Genomic DNA, 27,617 nt, shown 5'->3' with positions numbered 1-27,617 from the left:
ATAGCGAGGCCGACTTAGCGGAGAGAGCGACGCGACTCCCTATCATCGCGCGATCGCTGGAAAAAATATAACTTTTTTATTTTTGGTTTCCGGTCCAAAAGTAGGCTATCGTTGAACTCGTCTCGGTCTCCTGAGTTCAGATATATACTCCAAAGACCCGAAATTCCATAGGTGGTAATCTAATAGTATCTCCAAAATCGACGGCCGGAATGGCCGAGCGGTCAAGGTGGCAGCCTACCGCTCTGGGGGACCCGGGATCGAATCCGAACGGGTCGAATAATCCCCAGGAATTTTTCGGGGGTGTCCGTTCGGATATGTCGGGCCCCATCCCTCACCACCCGGTCGCCCCATTGTAGGCCTGGCCGAACCCATAATGGGCTTTCTAAAAGAGGCCCTCTTAGTGCCCACAAGGCGGAAAGAGTTAAAAAAAAAAAAGTTCTAATGATGGTAAAACGTGTCGGTAAAAACGAGCTAAGCGGGCCTGATAAATATCCTTCGGAGGGTCGTAGGTTGGAGATTCCTATCCTATAGAGTTGTAATAGGAAGTCTTACCACTGTTAAATGCATTTATAATTATTTTCTGTACGTACGACATTCTATAATTATACTGCATGCTATTTTAAAATATTACGTCAATATTTTACATAAATAACAAATTAGCTATTAAATTACAACTTTTGTATTTGGTAAACAGATCAAATGACAGATAATAATAATACATAAACAAAATTGTAGACAGATGAAAAATTAAATAAATGGATAAAATATAGCTAAAAAATTTTTTTAAAATTAACTTTTATTCGTTGAAAAACACGTGACAGATGTCGATTGAATTTAAATTGGGAATCGGTTTTGTTAGACGACATACAACGTATAATTATAAAAAAAATAATATATATAATTAATTATAATTTTTTACTCAAAATATTTTACAATATTTGTAAATATTTTAAAAAATATATAATTAATGATGCAATAAAATACATTATATTAATCGACATCATCTATTAATGATAAAGTTATAAATACAAGTTATAAAATTTAACTTTTGTAAAATCAATTTATCATCATTATTATTATTATTATTATTTTTAAATGTATAGTTCCGTTATATTTTACGCGTATGAAATTGAAAAATGAAAATAAATTTAAATAATTTGATGGTGACGCATGCTCTATACTTTTGTTTTCGTTTCATGTCACGGGTTCGGGACGATGTGGTTTCTATTAACAAACTAACCAACGTGCTCCCTTATAAAATGGAATTAGTGGGTAGAAAGTTAACGTGAGTATATCTTATACTTAACGAATTATCAATGTAATGATTCGTGAATTAACGTTCGTAAATAATAGCGCTATTATAAACTTTTTCGGCCTCAAAAACTTTATTTTGAAAGTTGTATTGTTACGCGTAATTAAAAACTTTATTAATTAAATAATAAAGTTATATCGTCACAAATCCGCTTGGTTTGTATGCTTTGATTAATTTAATCTTATATGATACTGTAGCCTATCTTGCTTGACCTTAACAACTGTAATATGATTGCTTGTTATCTTACTTGAAAGGTCACAGTCTTATTTCAACAAGCTTCATAAAACTGAATGTGAATTTGTGTTTTTAGATGGATAAGTTTTTATCTTAATTTATAATCTGTTCTCATTTAATGTTATAAATAAATATATTGTATAGATTATGTATTTATAAAATTGAGTAAAGTTAATTCTGTAAAAAATTTTTAAAATAAGAATAAAAGTGGTGTTGCGGTGCCTGTGTAGAATTTTTAAAACATTTTTAAAGTTTTTCTATGAGGAAAGTTTCCGTTTTAAAATGCTTTCGTTTAAACAAATGTCGAAAATTTGTCTGATATTATGACAGTGCCAAAATACCGTAATCTATAAGTTGAAGTAGGGTTTCGGTTTGTTTCAGTTAGTTTCAGTAAACGGGTGGGGCTAAAAATACAATTAGAGTATCAAATTAAAGCTCTTATCCGCTAGACCAGTGATTCTCAAAGTGGGGGTCGCTGAAAAATTGATGCCAGATCAATTTTTTTTCAAATATTTTATAAATTTACTATGAATTTGTGTTTAGAAATAATAGAAATAAAAAATATATAAAATAATTTTTACTTAAATAAATTGCACATATAAATATTTTAATACGAGCCTAATATTCATAAATTTGTGCGCTATTGGGGAATCCCCAGAGTTCCATCTCAGCCTAAACTATGATAGAACAACATTGTCATTTGGAACGGTGTTTGCTAGCAGCATTGCGTCTGTAGGCAAGTCGAGTTACAAATACAGTAGAGCGTCGATTATCCGAAAACCGATCAACCGAAAGCTTTTCAGTCTGCAAATTTAAATTTCCGCTAGTGCTGTGGCGCTGCAATATTTGGTTATGTCTTGGGCTACTCCAATATTATTTTAGTTGGTATGCGTTTTTAGCTTGCAGCACTGGAGTGACCATGAGAGGGTACTTAACCCCCTCCCTCCGGAATGCTTTCCTACATATACTCATTCTTTGGGGGTCCTTTGAAATTTTTAAGTGCAAAAGGGGGGTCGTGGACCAAAAAGTTTGAGAAACACTGCCGTAGACAATACCCAAAGAGAGGATTTAGAAAGACGTAATTGTAAATGTGGCGAATGTACCGATACGACGTTAAGTTTTTTTTTTTTTTAAAAAAAAAAAAGAAAAAAATGTGTTGGGTTTGCACCGCTGTTAAGTTTAGCCTGAGCAAATTTTGTTTTCCAGTTTTATTATTGTAAATACTGAGGTCAATAAATGTACATTTTTATTTACTAAGACCGTTGCTTTTATCACCCTCTCCCAACTCCATCTCGCCAATCTCCTCTCTTCAAAAGCCTGAGCAATTCCAGGCATATTTATGGTAATGATATAAGTTACACAATTTTTATAAAAAAGAAATTAATGTTATAATTAATTTTTTTGAAGACTTGTTATTTCTTTGTGACATTAAAAAAAATTAGATAATAGAAATAAAAATAGTTTTTTGTTACTGCAATTGAACTTTGTTGTGTTCAAAGCTGCTTGTCCTACTCAATTTTACTTCTTAACTCTCACAACTCAACAAGTGTAGGACTTATCATACATGATGAATATATAAAAAAGAATGGCAAAATTAATTACTTTGAATTATTGTTTTAGAATGTATTTTGGGTCTAAATTCTCTTCAGTTGTTGACAACTATTAAAAAAATTGACCCTGAGTAAAGTTAGTAGAGTCACAAAGAAAACACATTTTTAGTTTAATATTAACCAATGGGGGGGTGCTTTTGACAGTGCTGGCTGTTGACATGTTTTTTTACAGAATGATGAGTCTATTTCTTTCATTAACAGTTATCGAATATTGGGAACTCTGCTCGTATTGTTCGAGCTCTATACTCAAGCTGACAAAAGTCTTATTTGTAAAAATTTAAAGAAAAGTCAGGAGTTGCAGTCCTACTCGCTCGTTAGTTTTTGATGATTTATTGTATAGATCAAGACTTGATCATAGAAAACTGTTGCCTTTTTTTTTGCAGAAGCTAAATTTCTGAATAAAAGAGCATATCTGAAAGCTGATTGCTTGACAAATCTGAAAGCTGATGATGACAAATTCACTTACAACTTAGAAATGAATGAACTGCAGAAGATTAATAGTTTTTTAGAGAAATCAGCCAAAAAGGTTAATTGGAACAAGTGCTAAAGAGAGGGATAAAACTTTAGTAATGAGAATATTGTCTTGGAATTGTCAAGGAACATTGGACTTTAGAGTGAATGACCAAGAATTTAAATATTTTTTGCAAAATTATGATTTAGTTGCTTTCTCTGAGACTTGGTTAACTAATTCCTATAAATGGGACCTTTCTTTGTTGAATCCAGAATTATTTTTTTATGAACAATTTGCTGAAAGACCAATTTGTCCTGGCCGTCCATATGGTGGGTCTCATTTTTGCAGTTTCACATAAACTAGGTTCTTCGGAATTGTTTAACTATGATGATCTGATAGTAATTAGATTTAATTGTAGGAAAAACTTGTTCACTTAGTTATAGTTTGATAATTGTTCTTGTTTATTTGAGAATAGATCTTTATTGTTAGCTAAAAGGGAAGATTTGTTGAGGAATTTTTCTGAAGATGATAGTTATCTTAGGAGACATGAATGCTAGAATAGGTGAGGAATTGGAAAATTTTTATGCCAGGTTTAATATTAACGTTTTAAATTCCCAAAGATTTAATGATTTAATTTTAAATCAAAGAGAAAAAAGTGTTTTACAATTAATTAAGTCGTATGGATTATATATTTTAAATGGTTGATGTGTCTTTGACTATCCAGCTAAATATATTTTCTTTCGACAGTTGGTTTATCTGTTATAGATTTAATAACAGTAAATGTGAATTTATTAGATAAATTATTAGATTTTAGAGTTCTTGATATTTTTAATTCTGATCATTTTCTAATTTCAATATTGTTTGGATTTATGACAGATAGTGTATTGACTCGGAAACTTTCAAAAATTTTGTGTGTGTGGAAACAAGAAAGATTGAATAATTATTTATCTTGGATCAGTTCGTTATATATTTTGGTTAAAAGGACCTTTCTGTTAGATGCGCAAAGTTACTATGATGTACTATTGACAACCTTGTTAAGTTTGGCATTACGATGTGGAATGGTTAACAAAAATATTTCTTTACATAAAAACCACAACTGGTGAATATTCAAAAACATTCAACTATTGAATTTGGGTGTTTTTCTGGAAATTTTGCATTTAGGTGAGAGTCTAAATATTTCTTTATTATCATTTGAGAAACAATGATTTGATCCTCAGTGTCTATGTTTAAAGAAAACAAAGAACACAGTATTGTGAATGTTTTGTAGAAGTAAAACTAGAAATCTATTGGTTGCTATGTAAGGCAAAGAAAGTTATTTTTGGCTAAGATAAACTCACTGCTATTGAAGACTAAAAATACTAGAGATTTTTGGTCATTAGTTAATAAATTTCAAATTAAGAAACCATGTGAAAATGTTATTCCCCTTGGATTGGTTGAATTATTTGAGAGTATTTCACTGGACCAAATACAGTAATTTATATTGATTTACACTTAGGATCATCCAAAATAGGAACATTATTACCAATCACTTTGAGTGAATTAGAAACTGTAATCAGAAAATTAAAATCATCCAAGGCCCTTGAATAACCTTTATGTCCAGTAACAAAAATGTTTAATAAATCGTCCAACAAATGCTTTTGACCTTACTCAAGGTCTGCATCAGGTTAGAGTATGATCGAATTCCAAAATTGGAATGTTTGGAACAGAATGATTTTAAAACGTTAAATTTAAAAACCTTTGGAATATAAAAAACCATCTGAAACTTAATGGTTGCAAATGCATGAAATCCAAAAATATACACATAAGGTAACCCATGTGTGCCTACCAGACATACAGGTTCTTCAAGGGTTGTCATTAGCACTGGTAATTAAGTTGGAAGATATCTTAATCTGAGCCCCCAGTCTCGATAACATAAGGAATGAAATAATAAAATACCTTTCTCCAGAAATAATATTAGATATATTGGATACATTTAATCCTTTTTGGTCTAGTTGCTCTTTTCCTTTGTTTTGGAAACAAATTGATTTAAGGATGATTTCTAAGAGAAGTAGACAGACATCAACTAATTATAGACTAATTAATTAGTGTATTTAGAAAGGTTTTTTTCCAACTATTATGGCAAATTATCTCTGGAATTGGATGAATGAGTTTAAAATCATTACACCTTTCCAAGGAGCATCTATTAAAAATAGAGGTGTCAAATACAATTTGTTTAGTTTGGTTGGTGTTATTCAAATATCACTTTTCAATGAAACAATGGAAATTATATACTGCTTTTATTGATCTCAAGAAAGCTTTTGATACAGTCAGTCATGATTTGTTATGGTTTAAGCTTAGAAATATAGGTCTTTTTGCATTTTTTGTTAATTAAGAGTCTTATCTATAATACAACATATCTTATAGAGGCTTTTTCATTATTGGACTCAACATAATCAGTACAAAGAGTGTTACCTCCAGGAGAACCATTGAATCCTATTCTTTTGATTTTGTTTTTGAATGATCTTCCCGACCTTCTGAGAAGTCAAAGCTCTATGATAGTGTTGTCTTCTCATGTTGAAATTAACTGTCTTTTTTATGCTGATAATGTCCTTCTCTTGGCTAATTCAGCTTCTGTGCTTAGGGAAAGACTCAATCTTACTAGGAGATATTGTGAAGATAATCGATTGACAATTAATTTAGAAAAGACAAAGCTTATGATTTTTCATAGAGGAGGTAAACTTAAACTATTTCAGTTTAGAAAACCATAAACTGGAAATTGTGCTAAATTTTAAATATCTAGGTATTTATTTTTCTTCACAGGGCACATTTTCCTGTTATTTAAACAAAAGTTTTGAGATTTTAGCTCTTGTATCAAGTAATCTTGTCAAGTTATTTATTAAAATTAAAACATCTTCATTAAATAATTATTTTAGATTATTTGACTTCTTGATTGGACCTTTTCTGGTTTGGGGTGGTCTCTTAGTGGACAGATTTGAGGCAATGCAGTTGTTTTACTTTAAGCAGGTGTTCCATATTAATAGATCTGTCCCAGGACCTGCACTGAAAGTAGAATTGGAAAGACCTCCTCTCCCTACCGGAAGATGACTATTGGAAATTAATATATATCAGACTTTCAAAGATAAATGTTAATTCTTTTTTGAAGCCATGGCCTGCTATTACTAAAGGATTACTAAATAATAATGGATTGTCCTCTAGTTATATGTATTTAAGTGAAAGTTTGTTCTTTCTGGACTGTGATCAACGACTAAGAGATTTATGTTTGTCAAAAAATGTTTATTTGAGTGAAAGGAGCTGGGACTCTGGAACTTTTCTTAATGGAATATATGGACTCCAGCACTATATTTATTATCTAATTTGAGTTACAAAATAGTCATTTGCTGCACAATTCAGATTAAATAAATTTTCAATAAACTTAAACAGTAAAATAATTAGTCTCGTGTGATGCTGAGTGTTCTTTTTGTGGAATGACAGTGATGAATATGAGAAAACACCACCTTGTATTCTTGTAGTACACTTTTGGATATCTGAGCTGCTACACTAGATCTAACATCTGATTTTTGTTATCAAATTTTATTTGGTAACAGTTTCATCATATTAACATTATATAAATTTATATAAATTTTTTATTCACATATCAAATTTAAAGTAACAGTGATATTTAATCCCCTTTGTATTAATGACCATTATATCAAATAATAAAGATTGATTGATTGATATTAACCAATAAAAGGTGCATATAATGCCATATACTGAATACTAAATACAGAGCATAAACTAGTCTAAAAATTTTGAGAGTCATAATGACTCATTAGGTTTGTAAATGTGAGTCAATTTAAGTAGCCCACGAGTCACATCAGTCAGTTTTGAAAAAAATGCATTTATTGTGTACTTTGTACAATATTATAAGTTGAAATGCATTGTGTAGCGCTGCTTGTACTTGATTATTTAAGATACACAAAAAATAAGGCTACATACAAAAAACTTAAATTTATTATATACATGAAATATGGTGCGATCATACAGGTCAATATAGAATCGAGAACACGTGCGTACAGAGCGAGGTCCGGATCCAAAGTGAGGTCACAAGCCAGAAGGAAGGTCGAAGGTCAGGTTGCCAGTTTGTTGAGTTCAATGTTCCACCTGGTGGTGACCTTTGGATGTACGACCAAAGCTATCTCCACAGTACTCCCCCCAGTGCTGTAGGTACGAAGTTACAGGTATCAGGGATTGAATCTGACACTTCTTCCCGATCATGTCGTTGTCGTAGTGTTGGTAGGTGCAGAGTCATTCGGAGTGTTTATCGTTGGTCGCTCTGGGGAGTCTGGCCGTGTTGTCCTGCATGAGTTTGGCAATGTGCTGACGTTCTTGCTGTCTAAAAATGCTGACTTCAGTCGGTCGATGTTAACCATTGTTGTTTTGCCGTTGACTAGGATCGTAAAGTACTTGGGTGTCCACGTGGTAACTGGGAAGGGGCCGTCGTAAGGGGAGGTCAGGGTAGTTCTATGACCTTCTCTCTGCACAAAAATATGGGAGCAGGTGTCGAGTGCTGGATGAACGAAGTGTGAAGGTTTCACATGTGCAGATGTTGGAGTCGGTGTAAGCAACTGCATTGTGGACCGTAGGTGATGGAGGAAGGATAATGGATCTGCTGACGGTTCCCGCGAAGGATGAAAGAACTCTGCTGGGAGACGAAGGGTGGTGCCGTACACTATCTCAGCACAAGTACCATTGATGTCGTCTTTTAATGCTGATCGGACGCCGAGAAGGACGATTGGAAGAGATTCTGTCCAGTGTTGTTGGTGACATCTGAGAGCTTGTTTTAGGGAACAATGGAATTGTTCAACTAAACTGTTTGCTGATGGGTGGTATGGTGTTGTACGTATGGGTTGGACACCCAACATAGCTGTCAGTGAAACAAACAGATGAGATTGAAATTGTTGGCCTTGATCGGTGGTGATGATGGAGGGAACGCCGAATCTGGAGATTCAGTGAGAGACTAAAGTGCGAGCGACTGTTTCAGCAGAGATGTCGTGGAGGGGAATAGCTTCTGGCCACCTTGTGAATCTATCTATGCAGGTGAGTAGGTAGATAGATCCATCTGAAGGTGGAAGTGGTCCGACGAGGTCAAGATGGACATGTGAAAACCGCTTGGATGGAAGGTCGAATCTCTGAAGAGGGCTGTTGGTGTGCCGATTCACTTTGGACTGTTGGCAGTTTATGCAGGAACGGGTCCTTCTGCATCGAAGACCACACAAAACGTTCTTGGACTAAACATCTCGTGGCACAAATTCCTGGATGGGCCAAATTGTGCATGGAAGAGAAGATTTGATGGTGAAATTGGAGAGGTATATATGGGCGAGCCTTGCCGTCCTTTGTGTTACAATATAGTTGTAGTGACAGGCTGATTCGAAGTGGCTGTAGTGTGAGTGATGTTTTATTGTTCGTGAGGAGTGCAGTTAGTTCGTCGTTTGCTTGAGCTTCTGCTATGGCGGTAAAGTCTGTCATGGGAAGTCGAATCTCATTGATCTGAGAAAGGGTGTCTGCCACAATGTTGTTCGAGCCAGTGACGTGCCTGATGTTGGTGCTGAACTGCGCGATGTAATCACAGCTGACATGGGGAGCAAGTTTCCGGTTTTTGGCGAAATGCAAAGGTGAGAGGACGATGGTCCGTAAAGATGACGAAGTTTCGACCTTCGATGGTATGGTGGAAGTGTTTGATCGCGGAGTATATAGCTAGCAGCTCCCTGTCATAAGTGCTGTACTTTATTTTGGTAGGCGTTAGCTTCCACGAAAAGAAGGCTAGTGGACAAGTTCCTTCAGCAGTGTGGGTTTGGAGTACAGCGCCAACGGCGACATTAGATGCATCTACCATTAGAGAGAGATTGTCGTATGTTGAATAGTATGCAAGAGTTGTTGCATTTGTGAGATCTGCTTTACATTGACTGAAGGAATTTAGAGCAGATTCGTTCCAGCAGATGATGCGTTTATCATTTTTCTTGGAATCCTTGAGAAATTCGAGTAGTGGGGCTTGAGTTTGAGCTGCATTTGGCAAAAAAGTCTAAAAATTGAGCATGGCTAGGAAGTGTTTGTTGCTTCCTAGCTCAGCGACAGTTTTAGGTTGAGGAAAATCGTTGATGGCCTTGGTTTTTGATGGCAAAGGCTTTACTCCTGACAATGTGATCGTGCAGCCGAGAAATGGAACTGCAGATTTTCCGAGGATGCACTTGGATGGGTTTAATTTTAGGCCGTGGTTTTGCAAATGGAGGAATGTTTGATGGAGGTGGTCCATGTGTTCGTTTGCATTTTTGGATGCGACCAATATATCGTCAAAATAGCTGATGCATAAGTCGAGGCCAAGTAGGACCTGGTGGATGTACCGCTGGAAGGTTTGGCCAGCGTTTCGTAGGCCGAAAGGCATATAGGCGTATTCGAACAAGCCGAACAGGGTAGTTATGGCAGTTTTTGGAATGTCCTCAGGGAAAACCGGTATTTGATGATAAGCACAGGTTAGATCCAGTGTGGAAAAAATGATGTTGTCTTCAAGGAGTTGAGTGCAGTCCTGTATATGAGGAACAGGGTAGCGATCGGGAACAGTTGTAGCATTGAGACGGCGGTAATCGCCACATGGTTGCCACTGGCCATTTGCCTTTTTGACCATGTGTAGTGGGCTGGCCCAGGGGCTTTTCGATGGCCTGATGATGCCTTGAGACATTAAGAATTGGAATTCTTCACATGCTGCTTGGAGCATATCTGGTGGTAACCGTCTGGGTTTCGAGAAGACAGGTGGTCCTTTGGTCTCGATGTGATGGAAAGTGGTTGGCGTTTTTTTTTTTTTTCCTGGTTTTGGGAGTTATTGACGGATTTGTAATGGTAGTGAACTCGGCCAAAATACGGTGGTAGGGAGAGTCATTAGTCGCAGCAGTGATGTTAGTGATAGTTGTGGGTCGGTTCTGCTGGCAACCAGGAGACTAAAGTTGTGTGACTCCATCGATTAGTCGATTGTTTTTGACGTCCACCAGTAGGTTCAATTTAGTTAAGAAGTCGATTCCTATGATGGGTTGGGTCACGTCGGCAATTACAAATGGCCATGAAAAATTCCGCTTTAAGTTAAAATTGAGTGTTAACAGCTTTGTTCCGTAAGTTGAAATAGGTGTTCCATTTGCGGCAAAGAGGACTGGCTTCTCATGTTTGCTTAAATATGTGTTGGAACTTTTTGGAATCACAGATGTCGGCGCTTGTGTCTATTAGAAATTTATATTTTGTAGTGGGTCAGCCATGGTGATTCGGTTGATGTGGCGGTTGCGACTTCTGGCCGTAAGTGCCCGCCCAGTCAATTTTCCGCCGGTCGAAAGGAGCAAGGGGCTTGCAATTTTTTTTGCCTGCACCCCAAAGGTAGCGTGATAGTAACACATGCCATCAGGGCTGGATTTACATAAGGGCGTTTGGGGCCTGTGCCCAGGGCCCCCACAAAACTAAAAAAAAAATTATGTTTAAACATAATTTTTTTTCTATTACCGCGACAGCCTAGTGTGGCCTGATCATGAGGGCAACAGGCAGAGAAAACCAAACCCGAGAAAAAACCTATGAAACATCGGAAAATTTCGGGAAAAATTTCACATAGGTATTTTTCAGTTAAATTAAAATAATTAGTTTTACGCTATAAAATATATGTATGTTTTAAAATAAAGTTATTGTAATGAAATTTACAACTTCGTAGTTCAAATCTAATTGAAAGTACAGTATTTTGTGTAAACTTTCTAAATCATCAAATTTGCCTACTCTTAAAGGGGGACCCCCACCGAATTTGTGCCCAGGGCCCCTGGATTGGTAAATCCGGCCCTGCATGCCATTGTCAGGACTGCTGTGCTGTTGATTTTGATGTGATTTGCTGTTGTTGATGGACGTGGAGAGGTTCTTGATCTGTTTGGCTAATTCCGCAACTTGGTTTTCCAAGGTGGAGATGGCAACAGGGTCATGTTCTACTGTTTGGATGTGTGCGGGAGAGACTAATTCCATTATTTTGTCAGCCATGGTGGCCAGTTGTTGGAGTTTTTCGTTTGATGCGGCTAAAATGGCCTGAATATTGTGAGGTAATCTCGACAGCCAGAGGGATTTCAAGAGATCTTTGCTGAAATGGTTACTGGCCAAGTCGCGCATCCACGTTAACAGGAAGGATGGACATTGGTCTCCCAGCTCTAACTCTTGAAGAAGTGTCTGATTTTGGAGGACTCTCTCTCTGAATAGATGTTGATAAGGTGAGCTTTTAGAGTAGCAGATTTATTCTGCTCGGGCGGGTTGAGGATTAGATCATGTACCGAATTTAAAATTTTGGGCTCTACTGCTGCAATGACATGTTTAAATTTCGTGTTGTCTATGGTTATGTTGGTAATGGAAAATTGTGCTTCTAGCTGAGCGAACCATAAGCTTGGGTTGCTTTTCCAGAAAGGTGGGGGTCTGATTGCGATGCGTGCTGTATGACAGTGATCGTCGTTATTTTCTGCCTCAGCCATGATTTTAGCATAGTTGTGGCAGTGCGAAGGCGGTTATCCGTAAATGATGTGTTGCATGCACAGTTCAACATGTGGCGAGAGGACAAAGAAAGATGGCACGTAAAGACATGTGGCGCGAGAACAAAGGATGGCAAGTACAATATTTTTCTGTTGAACAGTCGACCGTTGACGAAAAATATCCGTGGTTACACTTTTTGAAGGTCTAGACCAGGGGTGTCCAAACCGCGGCCGCGGGCCCGCGGGCCGCATGCGGCCCAACACAAGTTGCAATGCGGCCCAATGAACATGTAAACAAAACTGACAAGTTTATTTTATTTATTTATTTATTTATTTATTTCAACAGGCATCAACCACAAAAAAGAAGTTTCACAAAGCCGTAAAACTTTATATATATACTGTTGAGATGGCTATTTTTGGGCTACTTTTTAGAAAATTTTGCTACTTTTTTTTTGCTCTTTAGCTAACTCCGGCCCATAAATCCATGATTTCGTCCAATGTGACCCAGAGAATCTGAAAGGTTGGACACCCCTGGTCTAGACGAATGAGTACACAGTTCCAAAAGAGATGAATGTCTAACGTTTGTGTCCAATGCGAATGGATGAAGTTTTCATGTCGTAGAGTCCTTTATCGGGTAGTGGGCAGCATAAATCATATATCACGTTTGGGTCACCAGTTTGTAGCACTGCTTGTACTTGATTATTTAAGATACACAAAAAACGAGGCTACATACGAAAAACTTAAATTTATTATATACATGAAATGTGGTGCAATCGTACAGGTCAATATAGAATCGAGAACACGTGCGTACAGAGCAAGGTCCGGATCCAAAGTGAGGTCACAAGCCAGAAAGGAGGTCGAAGGTCAGGTTGCCAGTTTGTTGAGTTCAGTGTTCCACCTAGTAGCGACCTTTGGATGTACGACCAAAGCTATTGCCACACATTGCATATGTTAGAACTGTTAAGAAATATAACACTGGTACTGTACATGAAATGAAAATGTAAACACAAGTATAATGTTTAAATTTGTTTACACTGAATAGTCAGTCAGATGAAAAATATTACAACAAAATGGCTTGTAATAAGTCCAGTTTCTCCAATATGAGTTTATCACATGTTTGAGATCATTTTACAGTCAGTAGAGATGCTTTTCAGAAATGTTCTTCTAATCCAACTGTTTACTGGAGTTCAAGAATTACTTGAGCAATTTTAATTTCCAAATGTTTTATTTATATGCATTTAGATAAATAACTGATTAAACTGCTAAATTTATATTGATAATATATATTGATTAAATATATTGCTAAATTTATCTGATTAACAAAATTTCTTTATTTTTTTCAAGTTTAATCCAAGTTTAAATTAAAAAATACTGTATTCATTTTAAAAATTTTGACTTTTGGCATGGCTATCCCATTCCAGTCAGTATAGGTTCATAAAATTGCTATTTAATAGAGCATGATTTTGATGAAGCTCGTTGCTATTTTAAAAGGGGTATATTGGTGGTCTATGTCGCTCTATATATTAAACTATTGCCTGTTATCTCATACTGAAGCATGAATTTCCTAGTATATTTCTACATGCAAACTTAAGACTTTGAATTAAATTAAAAATAGGATTAAATGTCTTAAGTGTGATGAATCAGTACATTTGATTCATATTTCTTGGTTTCAAATATATAAATGTAGGTTTTGCACTAAACATTATTTAGTACAGTATAACTTATCTAGAATCTGAGTTCTAACCTCATCAATTAAAATTGGTTATTTATAAGAAGAAACCTTCAACTTTAAATAATAGGGATAATTAGAGTATAAATCTTTTTTTGATTAAAAGGGATGGTTTAGTGAATTTAAATAGAACTTGTTCCAGAACATTTTTCTTTCAAAAAAGTGTTCCAAATTTAGAAGTTTGGCTATAAAATCTTCGATAGAAAGCCTGATGCTGGCCCCTGAATGTTTGCTGTATGTATATATTGAAATGGAAGGATAATAATATGAATAATAGAGGATAATAATATGAAAATATGAAGGATAATAATATGACCAAAGACTCCACCTAGTATATAAAGAAATAGTATATAAAGGAGTCTTTGGTCATATTATTATCCTTCTAGTGTTACCTGTGTATTGGAGGTTGTGATAATTAGTTTTGGTGCACTCAATATTCATATTAGCATATGTAAATGCTAGCTTTCTGATAATTTGTTTAGAATAGCCATGTTCACTAGCAGTATTCTCTGTTTTAACTCTCTTATGGTGTTTAGGGATGTTTGAACAATGTCTGAATACACATTTAGGTAGGGTTCTAAATACAGCTGTTAATGGAGTCAGCTGGTGTAAATAAAGGTTGGTTACTAATTTTATAGTATATATCAGTCTCAATGTATTCCTTTGAATTGAATATTTTTGTCTAAAAAATGTGCTGCGTTATTGCTTATTTGCTCAAGTTTCAGAGTTGCTTGTATGGATTGTTGTTCATAAGATATAAAAAGTTGTCAATGTCTGGTTTAGCTTTCCAGATAATGATGTTGTCAATGTATCTTTTATATAATATGATGATTGGAAAAAATATTGGTAAAGCCTTCTCTTCTAGAATTTACACCATCATTTCACACAGGTTCCCTGATAGCAGGCTGTCTATTGGTACTCCCCGTTGTTGCAAATAAGTGTTATCATTTTGATAGCAAGAAGTGTATGTGAGGTTCCAGATCAGGTCCGAACCCAGAAAATGTGTGTAAAAATTGAAAGAATGTGAAAGTAACAGAAATTATTAATGAAAGAATGTGTAGAATAAACAGTGTCATGATGAGGAGAAATAGTTGATAGGGGAAAGAAAAACAAATTGTAAACACATCCAGAAGAGTTAAAATAGTGATGAAAGTTGTGAGTGCAAGATTGAGTGATTGAGTGCAGACAATGAGAATTTACAGCTTGGAAGACTGAACCCTGACATGGGCTGTCATAAATACGATGAACTGGTAAAATAGAATGAACTTTAGATAAATAAGTTTTAGATATATGGATGGGAGAATATCATAACAGAATCATTGAAATTCTTGATTGTCATAATATCAAAACATATTAGCTTAAAATATAAGAAAAAGGGATAAGGGTCAATAAACAATTCTTGGATGGAGTCAAAATAAGATATCAAATTGTACATTGATGATTGACCTAATCTGAGTTTTGTTACACCCAAAAATGGAAGAGTGACCAATTGGGATGTGAGGAAGAAAGATCTAATCCAATCAGGGCTCTTTTAATCCACTAAGCCAGGGGTGCCAACATACAGCCTGCAGGCCGGATCTGGCCCGCAATTAATTTTTCAATATTAGCTACTTAACTTCCAATAATTGGTTGAATGGATTTGCGATACTTCTTCATTTTTTAAAAAAATTTCATTGTAGAGATTTACAACTTTTGTATTCGTCTGTTATAAATTTACACTATTTGAAGAACGAAAGACCCCACACTCACTGAAACTCATGCCATTCCGCCCTGCCATGTCACTCTGTTTATGCTGACATGTGACACACAGCGCTGCCTGCCTGTCGACCTTTATTTTTTTTGCTTGTACATTTCTTCACGTTGTAAAATGACATTGTGCATGCGTCAGGAACTTCTGTTATTTAACATCATTTAATTTTAATGTTTCGTTCGGCCCGTGACAAAATTTTTCTTTCCAGTCTGGCCCGGGGCAAAAACTGTTTGCCACCCCTGCACTAAGCCCTATATAAACAGTGGAATCAAGGACACAAGACTTTCCTGCTGATTGTTTGCCTATATTTTCTCCTGTCTGCCCTTTTTCTGTAACTACTTAAGGCCAACATGAGTTCTAAACTTTATTTTGTGCATGTGCCTGTGCCTCATCTTGATCGAAATCACCTAGGATTGGTTCCAGATCTCCAACTAAACTCCGTCTCGGCTCCACATTCCAGATCAATACTGCCCTGAGGCATATACCTCACTGAAGGACAATCTTCACATCTGGACTTACAAAAGTTTTCCTAAAATCAATTCAAAACTGTGTCTAAGTTCCCTTTGAATGTTTATAACATTCAAAGGGAGCTTATAATAAACAGGTTAACTTTTGAAGGAGACTTGTTTCTATATCCTCACACCTACATATTTGCATGCCGCTCATCCACCCTGACTAGGGGACGAATATTTACATCCTCCTGTCGTCAATACCCACATATAGCATAGGATATGCGCCAACTCTAATATATGGTTGTGGTGGAATGGCTCAGTGACAGTGTTGACTAACCAGTCTTGTAAGGCACAGAAGCAAGGCAGTAATGAAATGGATGGATATAAAGTCTAGGACTGTGATATATTCTTCATTCTGTAACATAATGTTTTCAGGTTCTCTGCAAGATTTTGTGGGTCTTTTACCAAGAATTCGTAGTTGTTCAGATGTTCTTTTAGTAGGTTGTGTATTCATTTCTCCAATAAGCATGATCTGGCTTTATCAATAATTGGCTGTAATGAGGTGCCTGGTTTGTGTTTTTGCAAATGTAAATAGTTTGTGTGTCCAGTGAGGTAACCAACACTCCATCTAATTGTAATTTTTTAGCTACTGCGTGTGAATTTTATGACACTATCTTGTAGCTTATCTATGTACTATTCATCAGTCTGTTCACGTTGGTGTTTTTGATGTATTCTTGCATTTGTGTTTTGTATGTAGATTTCTTCATTAATACTAATGCTTTGTTTTTGTCTGCTTTTAATACATTAATTCGATTTTCATTCAGCCATTTCCTGCTTTTAGGTAAGTTCTTTCGGAAATGTATGTCCTGCTGTTTTGTCTTCATGTTTTTCATGCAAAATGCTGCTTTCCATCAGTAAAACTCTTTGTGATTATCTGGCATACCTGATACTGCCTTTCAGAAGTGCCTGTTCCAGTTTGAGGTTGGCCTAGCATGCTCCTTAATTTTAATTTTAAGGAAGAAGGGAATGTTGCAAGTGCTTGGCAAACATTCAAACAAAAACCATAATGGCAGCACTCATTGGGTATGGTGAGACATAAATAATGTGTGTTGATTTATAAAACATATTTAATTTCACAAATATATATAACATTAATTCAAAATATTTAAGCAATTATGCTGTGAAAACATCATAAATGATTTTTGAACTGCATTCGAAGATTTAAAATTTATAATGTTCTATGGCAAATTCTAAAATGGAATGAAAAATTGGAGACCTGAAGTAGACTTATAATTAGGTCAAAAACATTTGTCCAAATTTACATGAAAAGTTAAACTACTGCTAGTTGGAATAAAAGGTTTTTTGGTGTGCATGACATTTATCTTATGCCTGGCAGAGACCATTAGTTAGTTGGTAGATGCAATTAATTTATATTAGTTTTTTCGATATTTCGTTTAATGCAAATTCTATACAATTTGTAGTACCAGTAATATGCACATAAGCAGTTTAATTTTTCAGTTTTATAATGTGTTATATGTTAATTAATAATCTAAAAATAGCATAATTTAGAATGTTCAGATGTTTGGTTAAAATTTGAATATTGAAATTTGATTTGTGCGTAATGTTCAGACATTCCATTGAGATATGACAATGGCCCACAGAGAGGGATGAGAAATTAGGGTTTCTGAAACGGGATCCCGGCTGTTTTTTTACCCCGGGAAATATCCCGGGAAATTTTTCTCATCCCGGGAAATCCCGCAATTTTTTTAAAAGTTCACTTTTTTCTTATTTTGTGTTAAGATTGAAGAAATTTTACAAATAGAAAGTATAATTAACTCATAAACTGTCAGAATGCCGGAATGCATTTATATTTAATTTAAGCCTGTGTTACTGATGGTGCAGCTGTAATGGTGAAATTTGGAAGGTTAATTGAATGTGAGCATCAGTTATGTTATGCACACGGAATTCATTTAGCGGTATGTGATGTTTTGTACCAAAAGTCAACCACTTCAGTAGCAGTCCCTCTTTCTGAAGAAATTCAAACTGAAGATGAAGAGCGCAATGATGATATTGAGAAAGATGAAGAAGACTTTAGTTATAGTATTGATTTTGAAAGTGTTTTGTGTGAGCGTTTGGCTGAAGATCCTTTCGATATAGATATTTCATTTGAATTACATGACACACTAGGTAATGAAATAGTCTGTTCTCAAATCATTAATAAGGTTAGAAAAATAGCAAAATTTTTTCGCAAATCACCTTTAAAGAATAACATCTTACAAAAATACGTTGAACAGGAACATGGGAAAAATTTGCACTTATTTCTGGATTCCAAAACCCGATGGAATAGCCTTTTAGCCATGTTAGAGCGATTTATTAAAATAAGATCATCCATATCGAAAGCAATCATTGACTGTAATAAAGATACGGACAATTTTGATCTTGACAAACAAGAAGTTACTGTAATTCGTGACATCGTGGCATCACTGCAGCCATTAAAAGCTGGAGCAGAAAAGCTTGGCAACAGAGGATCGACTTTACTTTCATCGGAAGGTATTTTTTCTTTTATTATAAATGAGTTAAATCAACTAAACACACCTTTTTCAAGAAGACTAAAAGAGTCGTTTATTCGACGCATAGCAGAGAGAAGAAATGTAAAACTGACTGGCCTCATACAATATCTCAATAGTGGAAAGAATTATGGAAAAGTTTCAACTTTCCCAAGTGAAAAAAGTTTGCCAGCCTTACCAACCAAGACTATGTTAATTTTATCAGCAAAACAGATGTTAGATCGTCTTTTTGAAGTATCTACTGATTCTACTTCCGGTGATACAGATCAACTACCAGATGTCGCAAGCTCATCTGCAATGACTTTAGCTGAAAAGCTTGATGCTGCTATCAAAGAAGCTGAGATAGACAGATCAAGAAAAGTGGACAACAAAAGCAGTACTGAAACGCGTCTCGAGAACGAAATAGAAATCTTTGAGGCTACAGGTGAAAAAACACACATCATCTGTCTTCTGTTAAATGCGTTAAAAACGATTCCACCCACATCGATTGAATCAGAAAGGGCATTCTCGGCAGCAGGACTTTTTATTACCAAATTAAGAACCAGATTGAGTGATCGGAGTATCGACCATCTTTGTTTCTTAAAATCTCATTATAAAAATTTACAGTAATATTTGTATTATGTTTTATTTAAATAAAAAATATCATTTTCTAAGTTAGAAGTTTGATCAAAGTTCAGTTTTTTTCTTTAAATTTTTAACTCAATTCGTAGGCAATTTTTGTTATAAGCAGTTTCGAACAAACTTTAACAAATTTTTTTTTATTTGTGAATTTTCTACGTAATTCAAAGGTATTTTTAATACATATTTTACACATCATTATTAATACGATTTTGGAGGTTGTAGAACACTTAAATTACTTTAAAAAATGAAAAATAATGATATCATTCGATTTCAAGATATTTTTTATATTTTAAAAATAATTTATTATATCCCGGGATTTCCCGGGATCCCGGGAAACAGTTCACTTTTATCCCGGAATCCCGGGACAAGCAAAAGACCGGGAAATAAGAAACCCTAGATGAGAACATTCAATTTAATAGTTAGATTTGGTAGTTAAGGTTGAGCTTTTTTACTTTGTACTCAACTTTATCAATTATGATTAAGTAACACCTATTTCTCTAAGATTGGAAATTAGAGTGTTTAGAATTTTTTCCAGTTTGCATTTCAGCTTTCCTGTCTGTAGTTCTGAATAATTTATCAGGGCATGTAATAAAGATAATTTTTTTAGAACTTTTGATGAACTATTGGGTTGTTCGGAAAGTAATTTTGTTTTTTCCATAGAAAAATAAATGCAATATTCTTATAATAAAATATTTTATTGAATTATATATTGACCATTTTGGTCAAATACCTGTTGTCATTGTTTCTGGTAGTAGCATGATTTCACATTCATAAAAATTTTAATCATTATTTTCAAAAAACCGATCCAAGTGATTTTTTGACATTGTCATTTCAATTACAGTTAAAAAAAATTTGTATAGATCGGAACAAGTAATAATCTGAGTGTGCCCGATCTGGCAAATATGGTTGGTGTGATAACACATCCCATCTAAGCTATAACAGTTTCTGACAAGTTACCAAACTTGTGTGAAATTTGGCATTATCATGGTAAAACACTACACTTTGTTTGTTGATCAATTCTGGCCTTTTCTGTTTGGTGATATTACTCAATTTGTTTACTCGATGGCAGTACACTTTTGAATCAATTGTTAAATTGTCTGGTAAAAGCAAAAAATAAAAAATTTTTTTAAAATCCCACCATAGAGAGCATCTCCCTTTAATAACACGTGGAACCCATATATCGAGCTTTGAAACAAAACCAATTTGTTTTAAGTAATAATAAACAGTTCAATTTAACAGATTTAATCTCTTAGTGATTTCACCTGTTGTTATACGGTAGATTGCTTCAATCAGTACCTTTATTTTGTTTTCATTGGCTTCAAATGGCCATCCAGAATGTGCTGTATCTTCGATATTAAAATTGCCAGAACGCAATTTTGTAAACCAGTTTTGGCACTGTCTTTCTCTCAACACATCTTCTCCAAACATGTACCACAATTTTTTTCTTGTTTAAACAGCATTTTGATTTTTTAGTTATAAAAAAGCAAAATATGCCAAAAATGATGCTTTCGATTTTCCATATTTGATGGGTCACTGAAAAAAACAATTGTACAGAATCAAACAAAATTTTTTACAAATAAGCCTTAAAATGTCAGCTGTCAAAGTATATAATGAAAATGTGGTTTAAAATAAAATTGGCTGGTAAAAATACATCTAATTCCTCTAGTAATAAAAAAACGAAATTACTTTCCGAACAACCCAATATTTTAGTATTCTTTGAATTTTAGGCCTGGTGAATCATTAGATAATTATAGAGAAATCAAAGTTTAATTTTATTTAAAAAATTAATTTAATTATATATTAGATAATGTGACCGTAAGGTCGGCACCTCTTTGATGCCCTGTCAAGATGACACCACCGTGTCCTGTTCGACACAGAAGCCGCAACAGTAAATTGATGATGATAGAAATGGTCACGCAATTGGATTCCAGGTGGAGGACTATTAGACAGCACGGCAGAAGTAATGCAATCAGAGACTAGGTTTAACAAACAAATAACCATTTAATTGAAAAGAAAAAAGGTTACACAAAATATATAAATTGTAATACAGTGGACCTTCGTTATAGTGCTGCTCACTATACTGCACACTATACTGTGCACTCAGTTATAGTGCAGGCGATGTTCGCGACGTGATAAGCTCAAACACATTTATACAGGTCCGTGCGGCGTTAGTGAATAGCGCATTTTATTGTTACTGCGTATTGAGTAATTGTGTATGTATTCAGTTTCTGCATGTATTTTGAATAGTGTTTAATTATTGTATGCATGATGAGTAAAAGAAAAGCTTACAGTGTGAAAGAAAAGTTTGACTGTATTGCTAAAGTAAAGAGGTAAACCATGTTACACCGCGTTATACTGAGCGGCACACTCAGTATAACGCGGGTGTTGTTTCCCACCTGACATGCATGTTATATCGGGGATCCACTGTATATCGAAATAACTGGCCTATATACTGTAGGTGGTTGTGAGAGAGAGTTTACATGATATTGCGCATAGATGTAAATACTTGAAGTTGATTGATCCACTGGTAAATCAGAGGCGGGGGAGGATTCAATCAGTCCCTTTTGATGGCTGAATGTGGGAGAAAGTTGGCACTTTAGAAGAGTTTAGGATGAGGTAGTCGACATGATAATCTCCTTGTCCTGGGAGTACAGATGAAATGTAGGATTTTCCCAGGGGTCGGTGTCAAAGTTAATCCAAATATGGGATACTTAAGAAGTTTGTTGGTGACGAAGTAAATCCAGATAGGCGGCACAGTGCAAACACGACGGATTGAGGAGCTGGTGATGACTGCCTCATCAGGCTGTCAATTCTTATATTAAAATTGGTAGCATATGACTGGGAGGTTAAAAGATCGCGGGAAAGCAACACTTTCCCGTGATCTGTTGAGAACATATAAAATGAGATGTAGTGTTATTTTTTGGTTGAAGTCCAGATTCTTACAATAATATTATTACTTAGCATTTAATTATTAATAGTAGTGATATTATCTAACAATTAATTGGGCTTTAATTAATTATAATTAAATATATATCACATTTTTATAAATTTGAAAACCCTTAATGTTTCTAATTATTTAACTTTTTTATTTTGTAGCCATTCACTCATAATCTGATCTAATATCCTACTAATTAAGTAAAGTGAAAAACCTCTTGTTCTTATGGCTGGGAAAAAGGATGAAGTTTCGTCAAAGAATAGCTTGGGTGATGCTGTTTGGTTATCTAGGTGTGACTGTTGTAACCATTTACTACTTGTTTGAACTTGCTGATCAGTATAACATCCTTTCATTAGAACATACAAGATTGTATCACTCTATAGAAAATAAAAGAATAGATAAAAAGGAGACTTTATTGAGCCATTTACCAGACATTCCCTATGTAGTATGGCTATTATTTGGAATATTAATATATATACAGATATTTTTTGTTCTTTATGCTTGCACAAAACCCCATCCAAAACATTATTTAATATCTTGTTTTTTAGTAATTTGTAAAAAACATGATTATGATGCAACAAAAGAAGTTAAAAGCAACAATGAATTAAAATCGGAGAATATGATGTTATCTAATGGACATATAAATCCATTAATATTATAATGATGATTTTTGCAGTATGCATGATTGTTAGGTAAAGATATTGATTTAAAAAACGGCACAACAGTTTATGCTTTGTCTATTGTATATAGTATACAGCCTAAATAATGTATTGAATATTTTCATAGAAGCCAAATAAAAGTAAATGAATGTTACAATAATTAAATGATTAATTATGTCGATTCATTTATTTATTTTTTTTCCTTTTAAATAATAATTTGTTCAAATTAATTTCTAAGAATTAATTTTGTAAAATTGACGACGAAATATGCTGCCATACATATCAAGCTTGATATTCTAAATATTATGCTTTAGCCATAAATGTAATTAATCTATAAAATAATTTGAGTATTTTACAAATAAAAATATTTTTTATATTGATAAAAAGAAAATTATTTGTATTTGAGAGATTTGTTCTTAAAATGTATATGTGTAATTAAAATTGTTTATAAAATAATTGCCTCAAATGATTATTGTACATAATTTATCATCTATCAATTTAATTTTGTTATTAAAAAAGATATTTTTAATACATTGTTAACAATTGTGATATTAATTTAATAAAATAATTATAAAAAAGGATAATTACTAATTATAACTTGGAATTATTTTCAACGATTTTTTTTTTAAATTCTTTTCTTTAAATTATCTGAATTAAGAAAAATTGATGAAATTTTTTTATTTTAAAAATCATATATACAACTATTTCTTTTAATTATGGACATCCTGTAAATTTATTTAAAGTTTCTCTATTTAGAGCACTGTATCTATAGCCAATAAGTGAACTGACACCAAAATTTGCATGCAGACTACGCAAAAGATGCAGGAAATGATTTTGCAAAAAAAAATTTAAACATATAAATTTAAGAAAAATTCTTAAAATAAATAGTGCCTAAAAGTGTGTTCTAACTTTGTCCTAATTTCCTCGTGTGTGCAAAAAGGACAAAGAAGACACTTTTATGTATTGTTTCACGTATCATCACTCTAAACCAAGTAACTACAAACATTTTCGAACCTTAACGGTTCATCATCAGGTAACAATCCTCTAACGGAATGCACGACGATTCAAAGTTGTGAAGAAATACGATCCAGAAAGTTGTCCTGACCCGATGACCTCAATACGGACTTGTCGTGTTCTAATTGTTTTATCTAGTAGGGCCTGCCACGACGTCAATAGAGCTATTTCGTCCTTGTAGTTAATGCAATTAGTGTCATTAATAGCGTTAAGACATATGTAAATTGCCTCCAGCCATCTGAGGTGGTTAGTACAGTGGGTGTTGTGAATGACCTTTGCCTCGGCGAAAATGGGTTCAATGTCGGGGTGGTGAAGAACCATTACGGTTCAAAAACGTTTGTAGTTACTTGGTTTAGAGTGATGATACACGAACCGGTAAAAGGCTTTTAGATATGTGAGACTGTACTGTTCTGTTCTCCAATGCAGCTATTCTAACATCTTTTATGTATTGTCAAAATAGGCAATACATAAAAGAATTTAAAAATTTTTATTAAATTTATATGTTTAAACTTATTTGTCCTGGCAATTTTTATCAAAAAAAGTTTAGTTCAAAATCTTCCTTATATTTTCCTTTAAAGCACCCCTTGTGGAAAAAAAACCACAGGAAAAATCCATTTATTTGTTCCACAAGGGATATGCCTTCTGTAGAATCCATTTACTAACGTAAGGAATGTTCAATATGTGTTCCATTGTAAAGGTGTAAAATTTGAAGGCAATGAACAGCTGACTTTATAATGTTTAGGCTAATGTCAGACAAGTGATTTCACGTCCGAGGTTTTTGACAGACATCGTGGGATTGCATCCTGTGGGAGCAGTCAGATGGATGCAGCTGCAAAAAATTACATTGCGTGGCATGGACGAGCCGCCGGATTGTCTACGATAATCTTGTGACATTGCATGACCATTGTGTGCTGGAATATACACTCAAAGCCTACAGTCGTCAGACAAGCATGAAAAATGATGAATGCGTTAACATTATTTCAAGGAAATACCAGGTCGGCATCGTTCCTGCCGAAGGGTGTATGGTGCCTGCATATTCTAAAAAATGGACACGGATATTAATAAAACGATCATACAAATTAGTGAGGGGCCAGAATTGAAAGAAACTTCATTTGAACTTGATAAAAAACAGAAATAAGAAAAAGGAAGGCTGGTTACAATCAAAAAGATACAGGCAATATCAGGTATGTCTTTTTTTTTGTTTTTAAATAGTTCTGTACATAATAAAAAAACAGCAAATCACAATCTATGAGATCCATGTTGACATACATGCGTCTGAAATGAAACTGATTATCAATGCACTCTGAGAAAAATAGCACTTGTCTGACCACTGCCTTTCTGTTCATGAAGTTTTATTTCCTCAAATCGAAAAAACAGTGTTTGTGCATTTTCACGCTCGTCTGACATTAGCCTTAAAATAACAGATTAAAATATCACTTTAAGGTTTTTGTTATTTATCATGCTTTGTTTTGTGTATATTCCTATAAAGCATTTCTAGAAGTTTTTGATTAATTATTATTATTATTATTATTATTATTATTTTGCAAAATTCTTTTATACATCCTTTGACACCAAAATTTGTATAGACTATGCAATCTGCTTACTGATTACAGCTAGCATGCTCTGAAAAGAGAAACTTTAATTATGGACACCATACATATAAGAACATGTTAATTGTGAATGTAAACTACAGGGTGTCCCAAATTAAACTTGACATTTCCCAGCTGACTATAGCAAAAACTATTAATCAGAAAGTCATGAAAGTTTGGGAATGCCTTAATGAGATAATGGAAATTTTTTCCAAAACAAAAAGTTTTAACAATCACCACTAGAGGAAACTTTTTAAGCTGAAATAGTGGAATATTGGCCTGCAAAATCCTCGGACTTGAATCCGTGCGATTTTTGGCTCTAGGACTATCTCAAACACTTGGTCTACCATGATCCCATAACGTCGCTGTCAGACTTTAAGGACACTAGCATGCTATATGCTTAACATTCCAAGGCATATTCTGCATGCAACCATTTAACTTGCTGTTTTACGATTTCAGACGGTAGCAGACAACGGTGACCAACATGTTCACATTAGACATAACTTGTGTAGCCCATTGTTATGTTTTGTATAAAGCTATAATGTGCCCTCTAGTGGTGGTTTTTGTAACTAATTATTTTTGCTCTAGAAAAAAATGCCCATTATCTCGTTAAGACATTCCCAAACTTTCATGACTTTCTGATGAATAGTTTTTGCTGTAGCCAGTTGAGAAGTGTCAAGTTTAATTTGGGACGCCCTGTATTTAGATTCTGAGTAACAGCAATGAATCTAATTATTCTTGTATCAGAAACAAATACATAGTAAACTAAATAAATTTCTCTAATTGCATAATTAATTTTTACAGTTTTGTATATGTATTTTATTGAATACTTGTTACAAATATGGGACCAGTCAAATGTAATTTATTTTTATAGGATTTATTAGTAAATTTATCAAAGCATTTTATTGTGGCTTTTTATATTTTTTTTATTTATATATAAAAAATTCTAAAGAATATTTCAGATAAATTTATTATTATTCAATTATTTATTTTAAGGTGCAAACGCACATACCCTGGCCCTGCTTTATAGCATTATTTCAGATAAAATCATAAACAAATTATAATCTTTCCTATGGGCAGCTACGTAAATATTTTTATTTTAATACTACAGTCAACCCTCTTTAAACTGCCGCCATTGATTTTTCTGGTTGTGGTGGAATAGTGAGGGTGGTGGTTTATTGAAAACTGCATGCAAATAGGAATATCAAGATGATGATAATTATCGTCATTTGTCAAAAGTAGTTTGAACTAATTATTTCCTTGAGTTGTGGAGATAAACATATCCAATGAGTCGACATGCATCAGATAATATTTATTGGATGCACTTACCTCTGGAAAATGCCGAATTTTCTGTAGACAAACTGGACCTGCTTTCGCAGTTACTAGAGATTTTTTTTATGTCTGTTGTTGTGATCATCTTTGTTTTCTTCCTACAATTGACTACCTTCTTTTTTCACAAAATTAACCTTAGAAGAAATAGTTAACTCCACAAAATTATTCTCATTTAGAACAATTTCAATCAATTCTTCAGCAGCAAGTTGGATTATGAAAGTGATGTTTAAAAGACAGCTGAGATCACTACCTAACATTCAAACACTTGTTATAATTTCATCAGTTTGTGTCTCCTCTCTTAATAGGCCAGTGTGCAGCCAGCAATTTTTTATTGTCTTGGATGTCATTTATTCCATGAGTTTTTAATTAGCCACAATGCAGATTTCAGGAACATCTCAACAGGAATTTTATCATTGGTGCCTTTGATAATTTTCCTTATTTGGTGATGTCTGTAGTTAGATTTAAAACATTTTATTATGCCAGTGTCAAGTGGTTGCAGAATTCCTGTGCAATTTGTTGTAAATAATTGTATTTCAACGTTGCTCAGGTTGACTGTCTTATGACAGGTTGCATTATCAATTAATAGCAGGACATTACGGTTTTCTCTCTCCATATCCCTATTAAAATCAACAAATTCTTGAAAAAATAATGGTGTTATTCATCTCTTTTTGTTGTGCTTGTAGTGGTAATAAATGGAAGGATCAAAATATTTAAAACAACAAGCATTGCAAATCTTCCAATAACAGTTGCAGTTATCTTATCAGTATTGTCTGAATTACAACAAAAGGCAATTGTGATTCTATCTTTATTCTTGCAGCCTTTCATAGGTACACGAGCAATCGTTTTGTTGGGTTA

The 27,617-nt window shown here is 34.2% G+C and overlaps 1 long non-coding RNA gene across 1 annotated transcript; it reads left to right on the top strand.

The window, feature by feature from the left end:
- The first annotated feature begins 1,121 nt into the window (after window positions 1-1,121).
- LOC136977864 (uncharacterized) lies at window positions 1,122-23,284 on the top strand. Its single transcript, XR_010881136.1, has 2 exons — window positions 1,122-1,285; window positions 22,330-23,284. It is a non-coding gene; the product is annotated as an uncharacterized lncRNA (long non-coding RNA).
- The last annotated feature ends 4,333 nt before the right edge of the window (window positions 23,285-27,617 follow it).

This window comes from Centruroides vittatus, unplaced genomic scaffold (genome assembly GCF_030686945.1).
Source record: "Centruroides vittatus isolate TY-2023 unplaced genomic scaffold, ASM3068694v2 contig_480, whole genome shotgun sequence".
NCBI lineage: Eukaryota > Metazoa > Arthropoda > Arachnida > Scorpiones > Buthidae > Centruroides > Centruroides vittatus.
This window is presented reverse-complemented; position numbering and strand designations above follow the sequence as displayed.